Source organism: Giraffa tippelskirchi, chromosome 10 (genome assembly GCF_054371585.1).
Source record: "Giraffa tippelskirchi isolate mGirTip1 chromosome 10, T2T-mGirTip1v1.2.pri, whole genome shotgun sequence".
NCBI classification, from domain to species: domain Eukaryota; kingdom Metazoa; phylum Chordata; class Mammalia; order Artiodactyla; family Giraffidae; genus Giraffa; species Giraffa tippelskirchi.
Window position 1 is genome coordinate 59939585 of NC_137284.1, and position 25004 is coordinate 59964588.

General features: G+C 39.6%; 1 protein-coding gene across 16 annotated transcripts in view; it reads left to right on the forward strand.

Annotated features, from left to right (window-relative positions):
- Positions 1-25004, forward strand: part of PPP1R9A (protein phosphatase 1 regulatory subunit 9A) — a 362524-nt gene that overhangs the window by 150035 nt on the left and 187485 nt on the right. The window lies entirely within an intron of this gene.

Here is a 25004-nt window from a genome sequence, read left to right on the forward strand (position 1 = left end):
TAATTTATAAAGTAGCTGATACTTTAAACAAGAAGTCATTGAAATTCATGAAAATGCTCTTTCAGTTTAGAAAAAAATGAGTTTAGAATATGAGAGGGCCTAAAGAATAAGACTGGTCAAATTATTGTCATTCCTTTGGTTAAAGCCGCCTAACACACTTATTGTAGCTGCACTGAGAATGTGAGTCTGTCTTCTCATTTCCTCACCCTCTAAGGCATAGAAGTAAGCATAAAGATGTGAATGTGCAGCACCAGGTGTTTACTTTTATGCTATTGAGATATTGGTGATGTATTCTGGATATCTTTCTCTAATCAGATTATTTCTCTAATCAATAATTTATTTAAAGATAAAGACCCATTGACAGCAGCCCACCAGGCTCCCCCATCCCTGGGGTTCTCCAGGCAAGAACACTGGAGTGGGTTGCCATTTCCTTCTCCAATGCATGAAAGGAAAAGTGAAAGTGAAGTCGCTCAGTCGTGTCCGACTCTTTGCGACCCCATGGACTGCAGCCTACCAGGCTCCTCCGTCCATGGGATTTTCCAGGCGAGAGTACTGGAGTGGGTTGCCATTGCCTTCTCCATAAAGATAATTAGTTCTTGTATTTAATTTAAATAAAAACATTAACTGTAGTTCCTTATAAATTTTAGTCTCCTTACTCTAATTTTATTTGAAACTAAAAATAAATTTTGTTTACTCACAGTACTATTGAATCCTTAATATGGGCAGTCTGTTTGCTAGATCATGGTCTATAATGCTTGAAGGAGTCACAGTTTCCTGGTTAAAGTGAAACATGATGAACTATTTATAGTAAAGGGGCAGATGATCTCATGTATTTGAGTTTCCCATGGAACATTATTCTTTGGGATGGTTACAGGTGTGCTGAAAAAAAAAATTAAGTTTAGCCAATCCTGGGCTTTTTTATTTTCCTGTTGTTATCACCTTTATTGTTCTGTAATCCCAGGTCTTCTCTGTGCCTTTAATCTAATAATACTGATCCTGACTGTGGTGTTTGATTGTCTCCCAGTTGTTTGTAGTCAGGAAATCCTTTTTAAGGCAACACCTATAAGTATCTGCTGGAACTGAACCAAGGTTTATAATAGAAGAGAGTATAAAACTTGAGTGGAAAAAGCTCCTAACTCATCAAAGGGAATTCTAGTTCTTTCACGTAGTTTGAGATCTTGCGATTGCTGGAGATACTGATAAGAGTGTTATCAGGGAGGAATGTGTGTGTGTGTACGTGCATGCATGCACGCGTGCCCTCAGTCATGTCTGATGCTTTGCAACCCCATGGACTATAGCCCGCCAGGAATTTTCCAGACAAGAGTACTGGAGTGGGTTCCATTTCCTTCTCAGGAAGATCCCAGGGGATCTTCCCGACCCAGGGATGGAACCTACATCTCTTGCATCTCCTACATTGGCAGGCAGATTCTTTACAGCTAGTGCCACCTGCAAATCCCAGGGAGGGGATGGGAAGTGAGAATATTTAAAAGTCTTGTAAGATCTGTTATATTGTTGGGATTTTGGTAGCTTATAAGAATCTTTTGAAGGTATTTAAATTTGAAACAAACAAGAAACTCATCTCTCTAAGCAGAGCACAGTCCTGATGAAATTCTCGTTTTTAGAAAAGTAGTGACAATATGGGGTGATTAGAGTGGTACCTGAATAGATGCTGAGAATTGAATTGATTAGTAATAATTTAATGTGTCAATGAGAAGAGCTTCTGTCACTGTGGAGGAGAGAAAGAAACTCAGATTATATAAGGAGATAGAGTATAGTGGGCCCATTCCTCTGATTTTTACTTTAAGAGACTTAAATGGATGGTAGTATCCTTACAAGAGTCTCTCTCTCTCTCTCTCTCTTTTTTTTTTAAAGAACATGGTATTCTGTATTACATGCTTTCTAAGTTTATTTTGGAAGTTTTACTGAAGTTAGTAAGTAGTCAGAAAGCACTGTGCAGTTGGAGAAGCTTAAAGATAAAAGAGGATGAACTACACCCATAATGGTCTGTATTCCTGACCAAACTCTTCTTTTTGAGGTTTAGAGTTTGAGGATCCTAACAGACAGTATTTCCCTTCTCTGATAAAACTGCACCACATGTGAGATAACATGATAAGTCTATAGCTATAGAGATCAAAATTCCCTTAGTAAAGAGTAGGTATGGGCATGTACCTTAGGTTGTAGGGCCATCAGTCTTCCTAAATTCTGAACTCCAAAATTATACTTGCCATTCAGTTCCTGCTGACACTGGAAAACAACAGGGCTCTCCAGCGAAGAGAAAGCTCTAAAAATTAAAGCATTAAAGAGCAGATCAGAATATGGGCTGCTGCTGCTGCTGCTAAGTCATGTCAGTCATGTCCGACTCTGTGTGACCCCATAGACAACAGCCCACCGGCTCCCCCGTCCCTGGGATTCTCCAGGCAAGAACACTGGAGTGGGTTGCCATTGCCTTCTCCAGTGCATGAAAGTGAAAAGTGAAAGGGAAGTCGCTTAGTCGTGTCCGACACCTAGCGACCCCATGGACTGCAGCCTACCAGGCTCCTCCATCCATGGGATTTTCCAGGCAAGAGTACTGGAGTGGGGTGCCATTGCCTTCTCCGCAGAATATGGGCATCTGCTTCCAAAAAGAAGAGCAGAGTCACACAGCCCTAGTTTCTTATCCCTAAAGGACCAGGCAGATAAGTAAATCAGTTTTACCTGGGCCTGGAGGCATATACTGTATAATCATAAGGGATTTGATTTAGGTCATACCTGAATGGTCTAGTGGTTTTCCCTACTTTTTTCAATAAGTCTGAATGTGCCAATAAGGAGTTCATGACCTGAGCCATAGTCGGCTCCCGGTCTTGTTTTTGCTGACTGTATAGAGCTTCTCCATCTTTGGCTGCAAAGAATATAATCAATCTGATTTCGGTGTTTACCATCTGGTGATGTCCATGTGTAGAGTCTTCTCTTGTGTTGTTGGAAGAGAGTGTTTGCTATTACCAGTGCATTCTCTTGGCAAAACTCTATTAGCCTTTGCCCTGCTTCATTCTGTACTCCAAGGCCAAATTTGCCTGTTAGGCCAGGTGTTTCCTGACATTCTACTTTTGCATTCCAGTCCCCTATAATGAAAAGGACATCATTTTTGGGTCTTGTAGGTCTTCACAGAACCGTTCAAGTTCAGCTTCTTCAGCATTACTGGTCGGGGCATAGACTTGGATTACTGTGATATTGAATGGTTTGCCTTGGAAATGAACAGAGATCATTCTGTCGTTTTTGAGATTGCATCCAAGTACTGCATTTCGGACTCTTTTGTTGACCATGATGGCTACTCCATTTTTCTTCTAAGGGATTCCTGCCCACAGTAGTAGATATAATGGTCATCTGAGTTAAATCCACCCATTCCAGTCCATTTTAGTTCGCTGATTCCTAGAATGTTGACATTCTCTCTTGCCATCTCCTGTTTGACCACTTCCAATTTGCCTTGATTCATGGACCTAACATTCCAGATTCCTATGCAATATTGCTCTTTACAGCATCAGATATTACTTATATCACCAGTCATACCTACAGCTGGGTATTGTTTTTGCATTGGCTCCATCCCATCATTCTTTCTGGAGTTATTTCTCCACTGATCTCCAGTAGCATATTGGGCACCTACCGACCTGGGGAGTTCATCTTTCAGTGTCCTTTCTTTTTGCCTTTTCATACTGCTCATGGGGTTCTCAACGTAAGAATACTGAAGTGGTTTGCCATGCCCTTCTCCAGTGGACCACATTCTCTGAGACCTCTCCAACATGACCCGTCCGTCTTGGGTGGCCCCACATGGCATGGCTTAGTTTCATTGAGATAGAGAAGGCTGTGGTCCACGTGATCAGATTGGGTAGTTTCCTGTAATGATAGTTTTAGTGTGTCTGCTCTCTGATGCCCTCTCACAACACCTACTGTCTTACTTGGGTTTCTCTTACCTTGAACGTGGGATATATCGTCACGGCTGCTCCAGCAAAGTGCTGCCGCTGCTCCTTACCAAAGGAGAAAAGGAAGCATATTCCCATCTGAATGCAGAGTTCCAAAGAATAGCAAGGAGAGATAAGAAAGCCTTCCTCAGTGATCACTGCAAAGAAATAGAGGAAAACAACAGAATGGGAAAGACTAGAGGTCTCTTCATGAAAATTAGAGATACCAAGGGAACATTTCATGCAAAGATGGGCTCGATAAAGGCCAGAAATGGTATGGACCTAACAGAAGCAGAAGATATTAAGAGGAGGTGGCAAGACTACACAGAAGAACTATGCAAAAAAGATCTTCATGACCCAGATAACCATGATGGTGTGATCACTTACCTAGAGCCAGACATCCTGGAATGTGAAGTCAAGTGGGCCTTAGAAAGCATCACTACGAACAAAGCTAGTGGAGGTGATGGAATTCCAGTTGAGTTATTTCAAATCCTGAAAGATGATGCTGTGAAAGTGCTGCACTCGATATGCCAGAAAATTTGGAAAACTCAGCAGTGGCCACAGGACTGGAAAAGGTCAGTTTTCGTTCCAATCCCAAAGAAAGGCAATGCCAAAGAATGCTCAAACTACCGCACTATTGCACTCATCGTACATGCTAGTAATATTGAAAATTCTCCAAGGCAGGCTTCAACAATACGTGAACCGTGAACTTCCAGATGTTCAAGGTGGTTTTAGAAAAGGCAGAGGAACCAGAGATCAAATTGCCAACATCTGCTGGATCATCGAATAAGCAAGAGAGTTCCAGAAAAACATCTATTTCTGCTTTATTGACTATGCCAAAGCCTTTGACTGTGTGGATCACAATAAACTGTGGAAAATTCTGAAAGAGATGGGAATACCAGACCATCTGACCTGTCTCTTGAGAAACCTGTATGCAGGTCAGGAAGCAACAGTCAGAACTGGACAATGAACATCAGTTCAGTTCAGTTCAGTTGCTCAGTCGTGTCCGACTCTTTGCGACCCCATGAACTGCAGCACGCCAGGCCTCTCTGTCCATCACCACCTCCTGGAGTCTACTGAAACCCATGTCCATTGAGTCGCTGATGCCATCCAACCATCTCATCCTCTGTCGTCCCCTTCTCCTCCCGCCCCCAATCCTACCCAGCATTAGGGTCTTTTCCAATGAGTCAACCCTTCGCATGAGGTGGCCAAAGTATTGGAGTTTCAGCTTCAACCTCAGACCTTCCAATGAACACCCAGTATTGATCTCTTTTAGGATGGATTGATTGGATCTCCTTGCAGTCCAAGGGACTCTCATGAGTCTTCTCCAACACCACATTTCAAAAGCATCAATTCTTCGTCGCTCAGCTTTCTTCACCATCCAACTCTCACATCCATACATGACCACTGGAAAAACCATAGCCTTGACTAGACAGACTTTTGTTGGCAAAGTGATGTCTCTGCTTTTAAATATGCTATCTAGGTTCGCCATAACCTTCGTTCCAAGGAGTAGGCGTCTTTTAATTTCATGGCTGCAGTCACCATCAGCAGTGTTTCTGGAGCCCCCGAAAATAAAGTCTGACACTGTTTCCACTGTTTCCCCATCTATTTCCCATGGAGTGATGGGACCGGATGCCATGATCTTAGCTTTCTGAACATTGAGCTTTAAGCCAACTTTTTCACTCTCCTCTTTCACCTTCATCAAGAGGCTCTTTAGTTCTTCTTCACTTTCAGCCTTAAGGGTGGTGTCATCTGCATATCTGAGGTTATTGATATTTCTTCCGGCAATCTTGATTCCAGCTTGTGTTTCTTCCAGCCCAGCATTTCTCATGATGTACTCTACATATAAGTTAAATAAGCAGGGTGACAATATACAGCCTTGACGTACTCCTTTTCCTATTTGGAACCAGTCTGTCGTTCCATGTCCAGTTCTAACTGTTGCTTCCTGACCTGCAGACAGGTTTCTCAAGAGACAGGTCAGATGGTCTGGTATTCCCATCTCTTTCAGAATTTTCCACAGTTTATTGTGATCCACACAGTCAAAGGCTTTGGCATAGTCAATAAAGCAGAAATAGATGTTTTTCTGGAACTCTCTTGCTTTTTCGATGATCCAGCGGATATTGGCAATTTGATCTCTGCTTCCTCTGCCTTTTCTAAAAGCAGCTGGAACATTTGGAAGTTCATGGTTCACATATTGCTGAAGCCTGGCTTGGAGAATTTTGAGCATTACTTTACTAGCATGTGAGATGAGTGCAATAGTGCGGTAGTTTGAGCATTCTTTGGCATTGCCTTTCTTTGGGGTTGGAACGAAAACTGACCTTTTCCAGTCCTGTGGCCACTGCTGAGTTTTCCAAATTTGCTGGCATGTCGAATGAAGCACTTTCACAGCATCACCTTTGAGGATTTGAAATAGCTCAACTGGAATTCCATCACCTCCACTAGCTTTGTTCGTAGTGATGCTTTCTAAGGCCCACTTGACTTCACATTCCAGGATGTCTGGCTCTAGGTGAGTGATCACACCATCGTGATTATCTGGGTCGTGAAGATCTTTTTTGTACAGTTCTTCTGTGTATTCTTGCCACCTCCTCTTAATATCTTCTGCTTCTGTTAGGTCCATACCATTTCTGTCCTTTATCGAGCCTATCTTTGCATGAAATGTTCCGTTGGTATCTCTAAATTTCATGAAGAGATCTCTAGTCTTTCCCAATCAGTTGTTTTCCTCTATTTCTTTGCACTGGTCGCTGAGCAAGGCTTTCTTATCTCTCCTTGCTATTCTTTGGAACTCTGCATTCAGATGGGAATAGCTTTCTTTTTCTCCTTTGCTTTTTGCTTCTCTTCTCTTCCCAGCTATCTGTAAGACCTCCTCAGACAGCCATTTTGCTTTTTTGCATTTCTTTTCCATGGGTATTTTCTTGATCCCTGTCTGCTGTACAATGTCATGAACCTCTGTCCATAGTTCATCAGGCACTCTGTCTATCAGGTCTAGTCCCTTAAATCTATTTGTTACTTTCACTGTATACTCATAAGGATATGAACAACAGACTGGTTCCAAATAGGAAAAGGAGTATGTGAAGGCTGTATAATGTCACCCTGCTTATTTATCTTATATGCAGAGTACATTATGAGAAACGCTGGGCTGGAAAAAACACAAGCTGGAATGAAGATTGCTAGGAGAAATATCAATAACCTCAGATATGCAGATGACACTACACTTATGGCAGAAAGCAAAGAAGAACTAAAGAGCATCTTGATGAAAGTGAAAGAGGAGAGTGAAAAAGTTGGCTTAAAGCTCAACGTTCAGAAAACTAAGATCATGGCATCTGGTCCCATCACTTCATGGGAAATAGATGGGGAAACAGTGGAAACAGTGTCAGACTTTATTTTTTCGGGGCTCCAAAATCACTGCTGATGGTGATTGCAGCCATGAAATTAAAAGACGCTTACTCCTTGGAAGGAAGGTATGACCAACCTAGATAGCATATTGAAAAGCAGAGACATTACTTTGCCAACAAAGGTCCATCTAGTGAAGGCTATGGTTTTTCCAGTCGTCATGTATGGATGTGAGAGTTGGATGGTGAAGAAAGCTGAGAGCAGAAGTATTGATGCTTTTGAACTGTGGTATTGGAGAAAACTCTTGATAGTCCCTTGTACTGCAAGAAGATCCAACCAGTCCATCCTAATGAAGATCAGACCTAAAGGAGATCAGTTCATTGGAAGGACTGATGTTGAAGCTGAAACTCCAATACTTTGGCCACCTCATGCAAAGGGTTGACTCATTGGAAAAGGCCCTAATGCTGGGAACGATTGGGGGCAGGAGGAGAAGGGGATGACAGAGGTTGAGATGGTTGGATGGCATCACCAACTCGATGGACATGGTTTTGGGTAGACTCCGGGAATTGGTGATAGACAGGGAGGCCTGGCATGCTGCAGTTCGTGGGGTCGCAAAGATTCGGACACGACTGACCAACTGACCTGAACTGCATTGAACTGAACTGCACTGAACTGGAGGCATACCCTAATGTCCCATCCCATGACAAATAAAGCCAAGGGAAAGGATTCCTTTTCTCTCAGTCAGTGGCACTGCTAAGACTAGAAGCTATTTATGGAATGATTTATGGAATGATAATATTGTACTTTGAAACAGCAGATTATTATGGGTAAAGTTTTGGAGTTTTAAAGTGAAAGTCATCTTAGAGACCATTTAGTTCACTCCTTGTATTTTTACAGATGAGGAAAATGTGGACCTAAAATGTCAACTTTCTTAAGATAACACAAGTGGAAGAGCGAGATTGGAATAACCATGTAGACATCTATTTATAAGCAGGAATGCTAATGTATTGTTTTTTCAACAGAAAATTTAGTGAGTTTCTTCATTTCCATTTTTCATGCAGAAAACAAACATATTTAACAAAAACAAAGTAAATTCATAATCCAACCGCCTTAAACAACCACTATAATTTTTACATATTTTCTTTTCAAATGCTTTTTAACACATAAATGTATATGTGAAGTATAACTGCAATTGGAGGTTCCAAATTGAAATCGTTTTCTGAGGAGGGCTTATTTTGGTTCATGTGAGAGGACTTATTTTGCTACTTTTTTTTTTTAATAGAGAACCATTCTGAAGGAATACAGGGTAGTATCAAGAATACTCTATGACACATCTTGAAATTACTGTTCTAACATCAGATTTGATTAACTGTGTGATCTTGGATTGCTTCCCTGAAACTAAAATAACAGATTAGACCAGATATGACAAATATGTTTCTTTTGTCCTTGTCCTGACTTGCTCACTTAGCAGGGACTACATTGGAGATGCTGGGAGATGGCTGAAGTCAGCTCACATCACTCACCTGGTTCATCCACTGAAGAATGAGGGGGAGTATCATGTGTGGTGTGTGTTTATATCCCCAGTTGGGCAATTGCTAAGATCCCATCTGGTTGTAAAAGTATGTGGCGTATAAATTAGAAGCTCTTTTTTCCAATTGAGACCAATTTATAGTTTTACTGAGTTTTTATTCATTTTATTGGAATATAGTTGATTTACCTGAGTTTTAAATAAAGTCATATTCTTCAGACTGATCAGTCAGTTTGCTGTACTTGTCTATGGATGTAACTCAGGGATCAGTTCTGTTTTCATATGATGAAAAATCTCATTCTGCATAAACACACAAACTGCCCAGGAAACTTCAGCCAAAGTATGGTAATAGATTTTTGTTCAGCATGAGCAGTGATTTTCCACTGAGCAGACCCTCAGCCAGATGTCTGAAAGAAGAGAATGTACAGCTGACTTCCCTATAACCTATTCTCAGAATTAAAACCAGAGTGTTCCAGTAACTAAGCTCTCTTGCACAGGAAGTGGGATCTAGATATTCTTTGTTATTGAGGATAAAGGCTTTTGTACCATCTTAGTATTTAAGGTTGAAACTCTCAAATGAATTTTTTTTTAAATGATACCACAACTAGAAAGCATAGTTCCTATCTGCTTGGCACATACGAGCTTATTATATTAAAAAACCTGAATGTAAGTTTGTTTTGCATTTAAGATTTACAAAACAGATGGTGTGTTTATTCCTTAGTCTCATCATTGCAAACATCCGTTATCACAATATAAATTAATGTGGTACATGTTATTAAAATATATTTTAAATTAATATAAAGTCAGATAAACTTGCTATTACTTATGCTTGTTGTGAAAGATTTATGCTTGTTGATCATTAAAGATTTGGTAATGAGTATTTCTAAAATAGCATTTATTGTTTTTCACTTATTTACCAACACTATATTTTTTAAAAGATAGAAAAGTATAAAGAAAATAGTTTATAAATTTAGTATCCCAAATTGTTTTATCTATATGTATATATATAATTAGGATCGTTCATATTCTATGTGTATGTACACACACACATAGTTTTATTATTTTTTCAGTATCATATATATGAACTTTTTTGTATCATTACATAATCTTACAAAGCATGATGATTATGGTACATCCAGAAGGATCAGTGTGTTCCATCTTATGGATATTCCATTATTTATTCATCCTTCCTTTTTTACTTAGCTTGTTTTGACTTTTTCCTCTTTTATAAATAATACTATGATTAATGTCAGTGTACCTACATTTCTGGGTAAGTATAATGTATGATTCCATTAGATTAAATCCTTAAAATCTACTAGGTCAATTGAAGATAAATGTTGTATTCTAATGCATATATATGGTATCTAGAAAAATGGTATTGAAGAATTTATTTACAGGGCAGTGATGGAGAAACAGACATAGAGAATAGACTTAAGGACATGGGGAGAGGGGAGGAGAGGATGAGATGTATGGAAAGAGTAACATGGAAACTTATATTACCATGTGTAAAATAGATAGCCAACAGGAATTTACTGTATGGGATGTGATGGGATGGGGAGGGAGATGGGAGGGAGGTTCAAAAGGGAGGGGATATATGTATACCTATGGCTGATTCATGTTGAGGTTTCACAGAAAACAGCAAAATTCTGTAAAACAATTATCCTTTAATAAAAAATAAATTAATTAAAAAAATTATAGGATCCTTGTTCCTTTTCAAGTTATATTGAACCAGAAACTCTCGGAATAGGATTCAAGAATCTGGAATTCCTAACAAATTATACAAATAATTCTATGCACGCTAAAGTTTGAGAAGCACTGATTTAGTCTTTGTATTTGACAGAATACAGCAAAATTCTGTAAAGCATTTATCCTTCAGTAAAAAAATTTTAAAAATCTATTAGGTCAATTGATTTTAAAGTTTTCAAGATTTTTAACATATTGCTGTCTACAAACATATACCAGTTTACTTTATTCATAGTATATTACAGTGATAATTTATCCCTTTGCCTGCTTTTAAATCTTTGTAAATAAAAAATAACTCATGTAATTTGCATTTCTTCATTTTCTAGTGAGCTTGAATCCTAACCCCTCCCCCTCATTTATTGGTCCTTTGCAGTAGTAGAGTGTGTGTGTGTGTGTGTGTGTGTGTGTATGTGCATATGTATATATATATGTTGTTTATTCTACATGGGGTGCTTATTTCATATTTTGGTGTTTTTAATCATGCTTCCTTTACTAAAGCTGTAGGTATTGGGGAAAGGCATGAAATTTTAATGCAGCCATATCTGGGCTTATATTTCTGTTGCCACATGTTTTTTCCATGTGTCTTTGAGCAAACTACCTGTCATCTCTCAGCCTGATGTTCACTGATCTGTGAAATAGGACCAATATGGGACACTTATCTCAGAAGAGGCACTCTGTGATAGGTATGATTATCTCCCTCTTCCTCATCTCCCCATTATCACCTTCAGTTCAGTGCAGTCACTCTGTCGTGTCCACTCTTTGTGACCCCATGGACCGCAGCATGCCAGGCCTCCCTGTCCATCACCAACGCCCGGAGTTTGGTCAAACTCATGTCCATTGAGTCAGTGAGGCCATCCAACCATCTCATCCTATGTCATCCCCTTCTCCTCCCACCTTCAATCTTTCCCATCATCAGGGTCTTTTCCAATGAGTAAGTTCTTCGCATCAGGTGGCCACAGTATTGGAGTTTCAGCTTCAGCATCAGTCCTTCCAGTGAATATTCGGGACTAATTTCCTTTAGAATGGACTGGTTTGATTTCCTTGAGGTCCAAGTGACTCTCAAGAGTCTTCGCAAACACCACAGTTCAAAAGCATCAATTCGTCGGCTCTCAGCTTTCTTTATAGTCCAACTCTCACATTCATACTTGACTACCGGAAAAACCATACCTTTGACAAGACAGACCTTTGTTGGCAAAGTAATATCTCTGCTTTTTAATATGCTGTCTAGGTGGGTCATAACTTTTCTTCCAAGGAGTAAGCGTCTTTTAATTTCCTGCCTGCGATCACCATCTGCAGTGATTTTGGAGCCCCCCAAAATAAAGTCAGTCACTGTTTCCATTGTTTCCCCATCTATTTGCCATGAAGTGATGGGACCAGATGCCATGATCTTAGTTTTCTGAATGTTGAGTTTTAAGCCAACTTTTTCACTCCCTTCTTACATTTTCATCAAGAAGATCTTTAGTTCTTCTTTGCTTTCTGCCATAAGGGTGGTTTCATCTGCATATCTGAGGTTATTGATATTCTCCCGGCAATCCTGATTCTAGCTTGTGCTTCATCCAGCCCAGCGTTTCTCATGATTTACTCTGCATGTAAGTTAAATAAGCAGGGTGACAATATGCAGCCTTGACGTACTCCTTTTCCTATTTGGAAGCAGTCTGTTGTTCCATGTCCAGTTCTAACTGTTGCTTCCTGATCTGCATAAAGATTTCTCAGGATGCACATCAGGTGGTCTGGTATTCCCATCTCTTAAAGAGTTTTCCACAGTTTGTTGTGATCCACATAGTCAAAGGCTTTGGCATAGTCAATAAAGCAGAAGTAGATGTTTTCCCAGAATTCTCTTGCTTTTTTGATGATCCAGTGGGTGTTGGCAATTTGATCTCTGGTTCCTCTGCCTTTTCTCAACCCAGCTTGTACTGTTGAAAGTTCTCAGTTCACATACTGCTGAATGCTAGCTTGAAGATTTTTGAGCATTACCTTGCTAGCATGTGAAATGAGCACAATTGTGCAGTAGCTTGAACATTCTTTGCCATTGGTCTTCTTTGGGATTGAAATGAAACCTGACCGTTACCAGTCCTGTGGACATGGCTGAGTTTTCCAAATTAGCTGGCATATTGAGTGCAGCACTTTCACACCATCATCTTTTAGGATTTGAAATAGCTCAACTGAAATTCCATCACCAACACTAGCTTGGTTTGTAGTGATGCTTCCTAAGGCATTCCAGGATCTCTGGCTCTAGGCAAGTGATCACACCATCATGGTTATCTGGGTCATGAAGATCTTTTTTGCATAGTTCTTCTGTGTATTCTTACCACCTCTTCTTAATATCTTCTGCTTCTGTTAGGTCCATACCATTTCTGTCCTTCATTGAGCCCATCTTTGCATGAAATATTCCCTTGGTATCTCTAATTTTCTTGAAGAAATCTCTAGTCTTTCCCATTCTATTGTTTTCCTCTATTTCTTTGCATTGATCACTGAAGAAGGCTTTCTTATCTCTCCTTGCTATTCTTTGGAATTCCGCATTCAAATGGGTATATCTTTCCTTTTCTCCTTTGCCTTTTGCTTCTCTTCTTTTCTCAGCTATTTGTAAGGTCTCCTCAAACAACCATTTTGCCTTTTTGCATTTCTTTTTCTTGGGACGGTCTTGATCCCTGCCTCCTCTACAATGTCAGAGTCTTATGTCCACAGTTCTTTAAGCACTCTCTCTATCAGATCTAATCCCTTGAATCTATTTGTCACTTCCACTGTATAATCGTTAAGGGATTTGATTTAGGTCATACGTGAATGGTCCAGTGGTTTTCCCTACTTTCTTCAATTTAAGTCTGAATTTGGCAATAAGGGGTTCATGTATCTGAGCCACAGTCAGCTCCCGGTCTTGTTTTTGCTGACTATATAGAGCTTCTCCATCTTCGACTGCAAAGAATATAATCAATCTGATTTTGGTATTGACCGTCTGGTGATGTCCATGTTTAGAGTCTTATGTTGTTGGAAGAAGGTATTTGCTATGACAGTGCGTTCTCTTGGCAAAATTCCATTAGCTTTTGACCTGCTTCTTTTTGTACTCCAAGGCCAAATTTGTCTGTTACTCCAGGTAACTCTTGACTTCTTACTTTGCATTCCAGTTCCCTATAATGAAAAGGACAACTTTTTTGGGTGTTAATTCTAGTAGGTCTTGTAGGTCTTCTTGAACTGTTCAACTTCAGCTTCTTCAGCATTACTGGTCGGGGCATAGACTTGGATTACCGTGATATTGAATGGTTTGCCTTGGAAACGAACAGAGATCATTCTGTGATTTTTGAGATTGCATCCAGGTACTGCATTTCAGACTCTTTTGTTGACTATGATGGCTATTCCATTTCTTCTTGGGGATTCTTGCCCACAGTAGTAGATATAATGGTCATCTGAGTTAAATCCACCCATTCCAGTCCCTTTTAGTTCGCTGATTCCTAGAATGTCAACGTTCTCTCTTGCCATCTCCTGTTTGACCACTTCCAATTTGCCTTGATTCATGGACCTAACATTCCAGGGTCCTATGCAATATTGCTGTTTCCAGCATGGGACCTGATTTCCATCCCTGGTCACATCCACAATGGGATGCTGTTTTTGCTTTGACTCCGTCTCTTCATTCTTTCTGGAGTTTTTCTCCACTTAATCTCCAGTAGCATTTTGGGCACCTACCGTACTGAGGAGCTCATCTTTCAGTGTCCTATCTTTTTGTCTTTTCATACTGTTCATGGGGTTCTCAAGGCAGGTATTCTGAAGTGGTTTGCCATTTCCTTCTCCAATGGACCATGACAAAAATCTCCACCATGACCCATCCGTCTTTGGTGGCCCTACATCCCATGGCTCATAGTTTCACTGAGTTAGACAAGGTTGTCCTCCATGTGATCATATTGGTTAGGTTTCTGTGGTTGTGATTATCCGTCTGTCTGCCCTCTGATGGAGAAGGATAAGAGGCTTATGGAAGCTTCCTGATTGGAGAGACTGACTGAGGGTGAAACTGTGTTTTGTTCTGCTGGGTGAGGCCATGCCCAGTAAATCTTTAATCCAGTTTTCTGTGAAGGGTAGGGCTGTGTTCCCTCCCTGTTGTTTGACTTGAGGCCAAAGTATGGTGGAGGTAATGAAGATAGTAGTGACCTCCTTCAGAAAGTCCCATGCCAAAAAAAAAAGGGCCTCCTTCAAATGGTTCCATTATCATCTACCTGTCATTTTTTTTTGAACAAATTTAAAGGAATGTCTATCCACGTTTGCTGTTTGCTTGTAAGCAGATTGGGGTGGGTTCTCCTTCCATTCCACCAAATGGTCACTATTGAAGTCATCTTTTCTTATGATAGAGCTGATTGGCAAAATTTGCATTACACATACACACACACACACACACACACACACACACACAGGAAAAGGTGGAAAGGACTAGAGTTGGAACAGGCCCAGACAGCAAAGAACACACACACACACACACACACACACACACACACACACACACACACACACACACACACACAGGCCCAGGCAGCAAAGAACACACACACACACACACACACACACACACACACACACACACAGGAAAAGGTGGAAAGGACTAGAGTTGGAACAGGCCCAGACAGCAAAGAATCAGCGTTTTCTGTCCTGTGTCTGATACCACTTTTTTGCTAAGGCCTGGCTCTCCCTGTGTTGCATTTTTATATTTCCCATAGCTACTGCCAGAATATCAGTAACCTAAATGCCAGAGCTTTTAGTGGAAGCCAGCAGGGTAGACCAGATGATGAAGAAGATTTCCTTTGCTCATGTTGAAAACTTGTCTGTAAAACTTGAACAGCTGTTTGAATGAACGAACGGAGAAACTATTCAGGAGAATTTATTTACCGAATTTCCAAAAAACGTCAATTTATCAGACTGTCTCCTTTATAAGGCACTTCTGTCAACAAACATGTGTTGCGTAAGTACCCTGTGTCAAGCTCAGTGCCAAGTGGTAGAGATGCAGTGGGTAATAAGATTTGTTTTCGAGTTTCCAGTTAGTTTTAAGATTTAAACATATAATATTATTAACAATTAAAAGGAAGGATATAAGCTCTAAGAGATTGACAGAGGACTTAATGAGTTCTGGAGAAGATGGAAGTGATCCAATGTTGGAGGATATTGTCATAATGAGGCTTCAAAATATTGAAGAAATTGAGCCCTATATTTCAAAACAGTGTTTTTTGTTTCTTCCATTGTGAAAGGGTGAGGTATGTTTTCCTTTGTATTAAGTTTTTTTTTTAAACCTTCTATGTCAAATTGATTAGCATGAGGGGAAAGGGCATTAGACTAGCCAAACTTAGGCACCTGACAAGCACATTTCCCCTCCATGTGGCAGTAAGGCAGATGGAGGCAACATGGGAACAGATTTTGGTAGTCAGCTTTCACACATTGGTTTGCTTGTGGTTTTTGGCTTGAGAGAGGATAGATACCAGCAGATGGATTTTCTCATGGACGGAACACCGTGACCAGAACACAAAACTGAGTGACGGCTCATTCATTTAAAAAAATCAATTATATAATTAATTTGGCTTTGCTGGGTTTTAGTTGAGGCATGTGGGATCTAGTACCCTGACCAGGGATTGAAGCTGGGCCCTTTGCATCGGGAAGCATAGAGTTTTAGCCACTGGACTACCAGGGAAGTTCAGTTTTCTGACTGCTGGATTTTAATCAGCAAATCTGCTTCAGTTGTGAGCCTGACTCCCAGTCACTTAGTGAGAGTTTCTGCACTCAAGACTGCCAAAGAAGCCAACCACTTTTATATATTTATGTATTTAAGTCAGCTATCTAACCAAAAGTGAAATACTTTTAAATTCCTCCTGCCAGTCTCTCAAGCAGAGAACCCAATATTAAATATTATTATATCTCTCAAATGTTACACTTTTAGAAACCTAATTATCCTTGACTGTCCTATTCTACCAATACATTTTTATATTAGCATTTCAAAATACATTTAAAAAATAATCAGTTCTACCAAACTGACTTCTCTTGTCAATCACACTAATCTGATCAAAAGGGGAACATTATAAAGTTTCTTTCCAGGAGCTAACCGGCCTTTAAAAAAGGAGAGCAGTGGCCTTTTTTTTTTTTTTTGGTATTATCTAAATAGGATATAAAATTAATTTTAATAATAAACATTCCTTCTTTGGTAATACTGATTTCTGAAGTAACCATTGTGTGTGTGCGCTTAGTTGTGTCTGACTCTTTTGTGACCCCATGGGCTGTAGCCCACCAGGCTTCTCTGTTCATGGAATTTTCCAGGCAAGAAATACTGGAATGGTTTGCCATTTCCTTCTCCAGGGGATCTTCCTGACCCAGGGATGCTTCCTGAACCCACATCTCTTGCGTCTCCTGCATTGGCAAGCAGACTCTACCACCTGTGCCACCTGGGAAGCCCCATCTTAATGACATAATCTTAATGATACAGTCATTAAGAGTATGTTATTATGTCATCTATTCTGGAATAAGGCCTTGTAAATGATTATGCTAACTGGGTTTTATCACAGGTTTATTTGGCTAATGGATTAACACTAACCATCATCTCCAACTGTGCATATGTGAAGACTTCTTTGTTTTGAAGTTGTTTTAAAGTTTTTTATGAATGAGTCTCCCTTTTGCCTTGTTTCATTTGTTCAGCAATTCTGACTTAAGATACAGTCCATATATAGATCACTAACAATGATAAAACCTGATTGCTTTTAAGACATTGAACATTGTTAACAGGAGATGATATTGACTGTGGTAAATATTTCACATGGACAGATGGACAGATGCACATGGACAGATGGTAAATATTTCACATGGACAGTTCACATGAACTATGGACAGAGGTTCGTGACTTTGTACAGGAGACAGGGATCAAGACAATCCCCATGGAAAAGAAATGCAAAAAAGCAAAATGGCTGTCTGAGGAGGCCTTACAGATAGCTGGGAAGAGAAGAGAAGCGAAAAGCAAAGGAGAAAAGGAAAGATATTCTCACTCGGGAAAGGAATGCTTGGTCATTATACAGAGTTGGAAAGCACAGAAAAGGTGTGCAGAAGAAATGTAAAATCACCCATATATTCACTCTCTCTATTTCCCACCCCAGCCCCATCTCCCAAGTTTGTTGTAGAGAATGGGAGATACTACATTTTTCTTTTGGGGCCCGTTAAGTTTGAAGTGTTACGGAGGCATTGTACTGGCCCAGAAGTGTGGACTCTTTGTCGTCAGGCACTTGTGTAGCAGTGGTTGTTGCATCCTCTTCTCTGCAGAGCAGTCACCTATTTTTTTAACAAAGTACCACTTAGCTTTGTTGGCATCTTTGTTTGTACAGACAGTTTCTGAAGTTGTGGAGACAATTGATTTAAGAAGCATAGTGGTTAACACAGTATTTACAAAGTCATCATTTCTATTACAAGATATATGAGGTCAAAGTTAGTGTGATTCAAGGGTCAGTGATCCCCAGCTCTGACCATTAATCCTATGGTAATGGAAGTGATGGCAGCTTTCACCTCAAACACACCAAGAATTAATGCAACAACAGCACTGTCCTCCACGTGTTTTGACAGAGATTGCCCATTATCTTGTTTCCCTTGAAGCACTCCTGCCCTTTAGGCTTTGCCAGTAAATAAAAGAAGAATGAGACAGATACCATTTGTAGATTTAGTGTTATGTTGACATTTTCGACAATGATCCAGAATCAATTACATTTGACCATAGTTCTTGGAGAAGACTAAGTGGAAGGGACAGTTTGTTTATAAGAAAGCAGAGTCTTTCCTGCTTTGTGGGGGTAACATGATAAATTTTAATGTTGGATCACAGCTGTGCTGAATGTAGTAAAGTTCTGTCGCATCTAGTCTTAGGTTTACAAGCTCAGCCTTGTACGTAGCATCAGTATCCTCATGTATATATGCATTCCCTAACAATTGGTTGTTTGTTCTTCTTCTTTGTCAGTTTTTTCCACCATGTGATGTCTGGCCTCAGCTTGCAGAGTTTAAAAATGAAGCATATTTTACTCATGACCTTTATAGAAATTAAAATTTTCAGTTGGCTCTGTAAGTCTCAGTTGATGGTAGAAATGCTTGCTAAAAGATTTTTTTTTTTAACTTTATCAGCATTTGAACTTGTTGGAGGTTTTGAAAAATTGTGCAACCTTTGCTTCTATTATTTGACCTCTGGTAAAAGGTGATAAAGGTCTTCCCAAGGTGGCTCAGTGGTAAAGAATCTTCTTGCCAATATAGGAAACACAGGAGACATAGGTTTGATCCCTGGGTTTGGAAGATCCCCTGGAGAAGGAAATGGCAACCTGCTCCATTATTCTTGCCTGGAAAATTCCATAGACAGAGGAGCCTGTCAGGCTACAGTCCATGTGGTCACAAAGAATTGGACATGACTGAGCATGCATGCAAAAGGTGATAAATCTCAAGTAGAGATTCTCTCCTCTAGAGATGGACACACTCCTACTAAAGTGCAAGATTTTAGATAGGTCTTTATCTCATAGACATAATTTCTACATAATTTTGCCCTAGCAATTCAGCGAAGATAAATCTTTTATTGCCGTTGTCACTCACATGGCTCTGTTGTCTCAGCTGACCTTGGAAGAGGAGCTTCATCTCCCAGGACCTTGGTTTACTTATGGTCCTTCTGAGACGGATGTTGCCTCAGCTCTTTGTGCTTCCCAGTCCCTGTGTCGGGGCACATGCCCACGTCCCTGCCTGCCTTCTGTTGTCCTGTGAATGGCTGGCTACATCACCAGGGGCACCTTAGGCAAAAATCTCTTAGTACCTTGAGGACTTCAACTCTCACTAAGTCCCCTCAAAGGAATGACAGTATAGGATCTCTAGAGCTTCTAACTCATCCCCGCTTCCAATTCTGCTCCCCTCTAATCCTCTTCATAAACTCTCATTTTCTTTCAAGGTTGTTGTTGTTCAGTCAAGGTTACAGCACATGAATCTTACTCACACAATGAATCATGTATCACAAAGCTCTCCCTATATACTTTTTTCCATCTCTTACCATTCATTCACCACTGCAGCTTTGGCTAGATCGAATTACTTTGTCCATAATTCTGGTGTTCTCTCTCATTCCTACCTTTAACATAATATTTGTTCTCCCAGAATGCCTTTCATAGGCCTCCCCTTCCCCACTTATTATTTGCTAATGGTAAGGATAGCTAACTAAAGTCTGTGCTTTTAAGACCTCTCTGGAGATCCTTTCTTGCTTTCACCTCCTCCCCTGTCTCTAAGGCAGGCTTAGATGCACATACACCTAAAAACTTATTGCTTAAGCATGCTGTTTTTTTAGTCTCTATATCATAACCATTTTATATCAAGACATGGTCCATACGTGTGTGTGTATGTGTTCAAATCAAACTGGAAGATTTAAAGTATAAAATATACCCTTAGTAAAATTGTAATGAACACTGATGTTTTCTGTTATATTTTTCTGTTTAATTTTCTCAATGCTGTTCGTGACCCATTAGATTGATTTTACAACAAACCACTCTCCCCAAATAACTGTACTTTGTCCTGTGGTGAAGACTTGGAGTGTGGTGTATCAGTCAGAGTTCAACCAGAGAAACAGTAGGAGATACATATTAAGAGGTTTATTTCAGGCAGTTGGCTTATACAAATGTAAGTGTGCAAGGTTGAAATCTGTAGGGCAGGCCATCAAGATGGGAGGGAGGAACTCTGCAACAGACTGATGCTGCTGTTCAAAGGCAGAATTTCTACTTCCTCCAGGAAGCCTCAACTCTGCTCTTAAGGCCTTTCAACTGATTGAATGAGGCTTACCCCGATTTTCTAGGGTGATCTCCCTTACTTTTTTTTTTGGCTCTACCAAGTGGCATGTGGCATCTTAGTTGCCAGACCAGGGATTGAACCTGTGCCCTCGTCATTGGAAGTGTAGTGTCTTAACCACTGGGCCCTCCCTTATTTAAAGTCAACTGATTTTGGACTTTAATCACATCTACAAAATACCTTACAGTGGACCTAGATTACTGTTTAATTAAATAACTGGGGGCTGTAGCCTAATCTAATCAAGTTGACATATCAAAAGACCATCACAGTAGGTATGAGTAGCTTGATCTTCAGCCCATTTTATTATTTAAAGAGTAGAAATCAATTTTAGTTCACCCACCTCTAGTATACTTTACATCACATTCCTTTCTTCTGCTGTACTCAAGTTAACCTCCTTGAGATCCTTACCCACTGGTTTGGCCGTTATTTAGTCACATCCATGTTTTTACATTTTCTCCCATCACCCTGGATAAATGCACAAGTTTTGACAGTTTTACAACTGCAGAGCTGTGATTAGTTGCTCAGTCTTGGCTGACTCTTTGCGACTCCTGTGGTCTGTAGCCTGCCAGGCTCCTCTGTCCATCCGGATTCTCCAGGCAAGAATACTAGAGTGGGTTAGTTGTGCTTTCCTCCAGGAGATCTTCCCAACCCAGGGATTGAACCCAGGTCTCCCACATTGCAGGTGGATTCTTTACCATCTGAGCCAGCAGGGAAACGGCTCCTTCTGCTTTTAACCTGAACCATTACTTCTGATGTTATTTTTGAACAGATGATCAAGTTCCCTACAAGGCTCTTTCTTTTACTCTATTTCCAGGCAAAATTCTGGGTCTGGAGTACACTTCCCAAGGTTGTTAAAACCTCAAAGTTTAGTATTTAGTCCTCATGATACCCCATAGCCCTCATATCAGAGGTGCAGTCACCCTTGGGACCTTTGGATGGGGGAGAGTAAATTTCTATACATGGATAACTCTTTTACCTTGGAAAGTCTTTCTTTTCCCAGCCTCAAACCCTCTTTGGTGTGGTCCGTGACTCCCTTTCTCCTCTTTAACCTCACTACCCCATACATGCTGTAGTACTCACCTCCATCTGTTTTCTTATTTAGACAATTCAAAATAATCTCACTCCGTGGGGCTTTAGAAGCGCAGTGTGGTAGTGAAAGAAATGAATACCAGCCGCTAAGACAAATGCGAGAACAGACTCTGGCTTATTAACTCAACCTGTTGCATCTGTACAGGAACATTACTTTCTGTGAATGGGAAGTTATTTCTCTAGGGGATTATCCTGCCCCCTCCAAAAGTTGCCAAGTGGTGCTAATTAGTTCACTTTTCCTGTGATGAAGATACCTGTTCAGTGGGAACTGGACCAAGGCCACCAGTTTATTTCATGCTGGCCACTGGTTGTCAGTTTGAAAAGCATATGTCTCTGATTTAAACTAAAAGTCTGGCTGAGCTGAAAGAGAACGTTGCTAATTTCTCATGGATGTGTTTAAATGTTTATTACAATTTGAAAAATACCAAGAAAACATGAACATCTGTGGAACTGCCCAGTTTTCTGTTCAACTGTCTACTGGAAAAACTCACTTTTTTGGACAATTTGTCCAAGTTTAAAATAAGCTAAGTTTATATTTATTTATGATGGAATTTTTTTTTAATTACTCTAGTGGCATAAGCTGATTTTGTAAGGAGATATTAAGCTTATTTTTAAGATTTTTCAAGGACTTTAACTATATACATATTTGTAGATAAATGTGCTAATTATAACTGAATTCTAGTTTGTCAAAATGAAGAGATACAGGACTTTCTAATCTTTTTATTTCACTGATAATTTCTGTGTATGTGACCTTAATAAAACTCCACTTATTTTTAAGTATTCTTTCATAAAAAGTTTTCTTATATTTAGCTTATCTTTCTGCAGAGTCAACTATTGCTATTCTAAATTTGAAGAATTTACATTCTCCATATTTCATTGTTGATTATCTACAAGTATGAAGTGATTGGTGCCATTGATAATACAAAAACGTATGTTTAATTTTATCATGGGTTTTGTGTACATTCCATGAATGTATCTGGGGATATAAAAATTTACAACACTCCAATGATATATAGAGAGGCACTATCTAGATATGATTATCTCAGTTAGATGTCAAGCTTTTGGAGCCAAAGAGTATTCTATTTTAAGGACTTTGTGATAGTTAATTTTATGTGTCAACTTGTCTAAGCTATGGTGGCCAGATATTTTAGATCACGTATTATTTTAGATGTTTTTGTGATGCTGTTTTTGAATGAGATTAACATCTAAATTAGTAGACTTTGAGTACAGTAAAGTAAATTGCCCTCTGTAATGTGGGTGGGACTCATCCAACCAGTTGAAGGCTTTATAGTAAAAGACTTACTTCCCCTGAAGCAGAGAGAATCCTTGGGCCTGAACTCCCAACAGCAACTTTTCCCTGTGTCTACAGCTTGCTCCTCTGCAGATTTTGGATTTGTCAGTCTCTGTAATGACGTGAGCCAATTCCTTAAAATAAATCTAGTTAATATAAATACAAATATGAGGGCTTCCCTGGTGGCTTAGGCAGTAAAGAATCTTCCTGCAATGTGAGAGACCCAGGTTCGATCCCTGGGTCGGGGAACATCTTATACACATACACCTCCTGTTGGTTGTGTTTCTCTGGAGAAACCTGACAAATATAGGCCTCTTTGTGTTGCCTTTTGATCAGCCTGTTCTCTACCTCCCGTTATGTCAAGTATATTTGTTTTTTCACTTCCTGTTCTTTAGTTATTCATGAAACCACTAGGCTTGCGACTAGTGAAATACACCTTTTATCCTTACAGACTTTGTCTTTATTAGTTATCCTCATATATGCCATGTATATTGTTCTCTGAGCTTCGAATTTCTCCTGTAAAAATATGAAAAGTAGATACTCTCCTTTTTTCTGCCTTATTTACTGGATCAGTTGGTACAATAGTTAAAGACTACTTCTTTAAAGTTAAAGTTAAAGCTTGATATTGTCTGTAATTTACTTTCAGTTATTACAGCATACACATCACCATATTTATGGGTATAACTTTCTTTTAGGAGTCTTTAGTTAGCACTCTAGGTACAACATTCATGGATCTTCACTCAAGGATTAGTATTTGAAAGACCCTAATTAGAAGTCTACACTCCAGAGATGCATACTTTAAATCTGCATAGGAAGGTTTATTAATTTTAGGAACGTTACAGATAATTGGTTAAATGAGTGATGTTGAAAATACGTGGATTGGTTTTAGAAATATTTTATGTAAATGGATTTTGATTCAAGCAAGCTAAGCTTTTGGAGTAGCGTCTAACTGTTATTCATTTGGTCCTTTTTTCTGAAATGTAGGATTTTGTTGACAGACTCAGTTAGGTTAGAGACATCATACTGTGGAATATTGTCACAGTTGCTTTAAGCATGCCTCCATGCAGGTTACTTGCCAGAGTAACTGAAGGACAGAAATCTGAGACTGTACTGAGCATGCAAGATAGAGCTGCGGGTCTGTTTTTTCAACCTCCTGCTCATCAATGTGTTTATATTCATCAGAAAGCTCTCACCTATTTAGAATCTTTGGAGACTGCCAGTGCTTACCCCCAAATGCCTGATGATTTTAAACTCCAGTTTGGCTTATGTCAGTTTGCACCAAGAACCTAACATACTCCCTGGCACACACTAGGCATTCTAGAAACTATAATTCTTAACATTGTAAATCAGTGTGGGAAGGAAAGGAAACTGAAGTTTTGTGTACATTGTTCTAAGGCTGTCAGGATCCTCCTTTCTGAGGATGGTTTATCACCAAATTTGTTTTTAAAAACTTTGAGGTGGACTATCTTCTCTTAGTTTCAATTTATAGAGTCTCTTAAGCAGAGCGACTAAAATCATGTGAAGGTGAGTTAGAGTTCTGCCAAGGAAGCTTGTGATAAGTGGGGCCCGTTTGTGGAAGCATGTGAATGCTTGGCTAATCTCCACGAGCATGCTGTGCCAAGCCATCATCTGAAGTACAGCTTGCTAGAACCTGGAACATTTTCCATCTTTGATGTGTCAGGAGATGAAGCAGAACACAGACGACAGGCAGAACTGAAACCTTGTGGAAGCCTTGTGGGAGATTCCTTCTAGTCAGTATTTACAGAAAATCCTGGATTCATTTTGACCTGCATTGATTAAAGAAAATGTGTCATAAGGAAGTAAAGGAAATCAGGTTTTTTTCCCCTTATTGTTGAAAAAATGTTGCTGTTGTTTTGAAAAAGTGTTGGAGCTCCAATTACTGGAAATGTGAAAAAGAATGGTTCTAGTTGAAATCTTATAAGCTAATTTTAACTTTATTTATTTTTCATAACTTTGGGTTGCAGGGTCAGAAATGTCGTTGCTAACTGTATTTGTAAACTTGTTATCCTTAAAAGCCTGCCTCTGCTGCAAAGTAAGGGACAAGGTCTTGTTTTGTTTCCTTTGATCAAGGAATTGCTTGTTGGCTCTGAAACAAGAAGTCTTAAATTTAAACATCCTTTTGCTTTTCTCAGTGAAATAACACAGAAACAATGTAAAGGTGACTGAACTAAATATATGTGTATATCTCTTGAATGGTGCTGAATAGTAGGACACAGGATGCTGTTGGCCTTTAGTTTTTGCATTTTTGCATTGTGGCAATATCATGATGAGGTTTTGA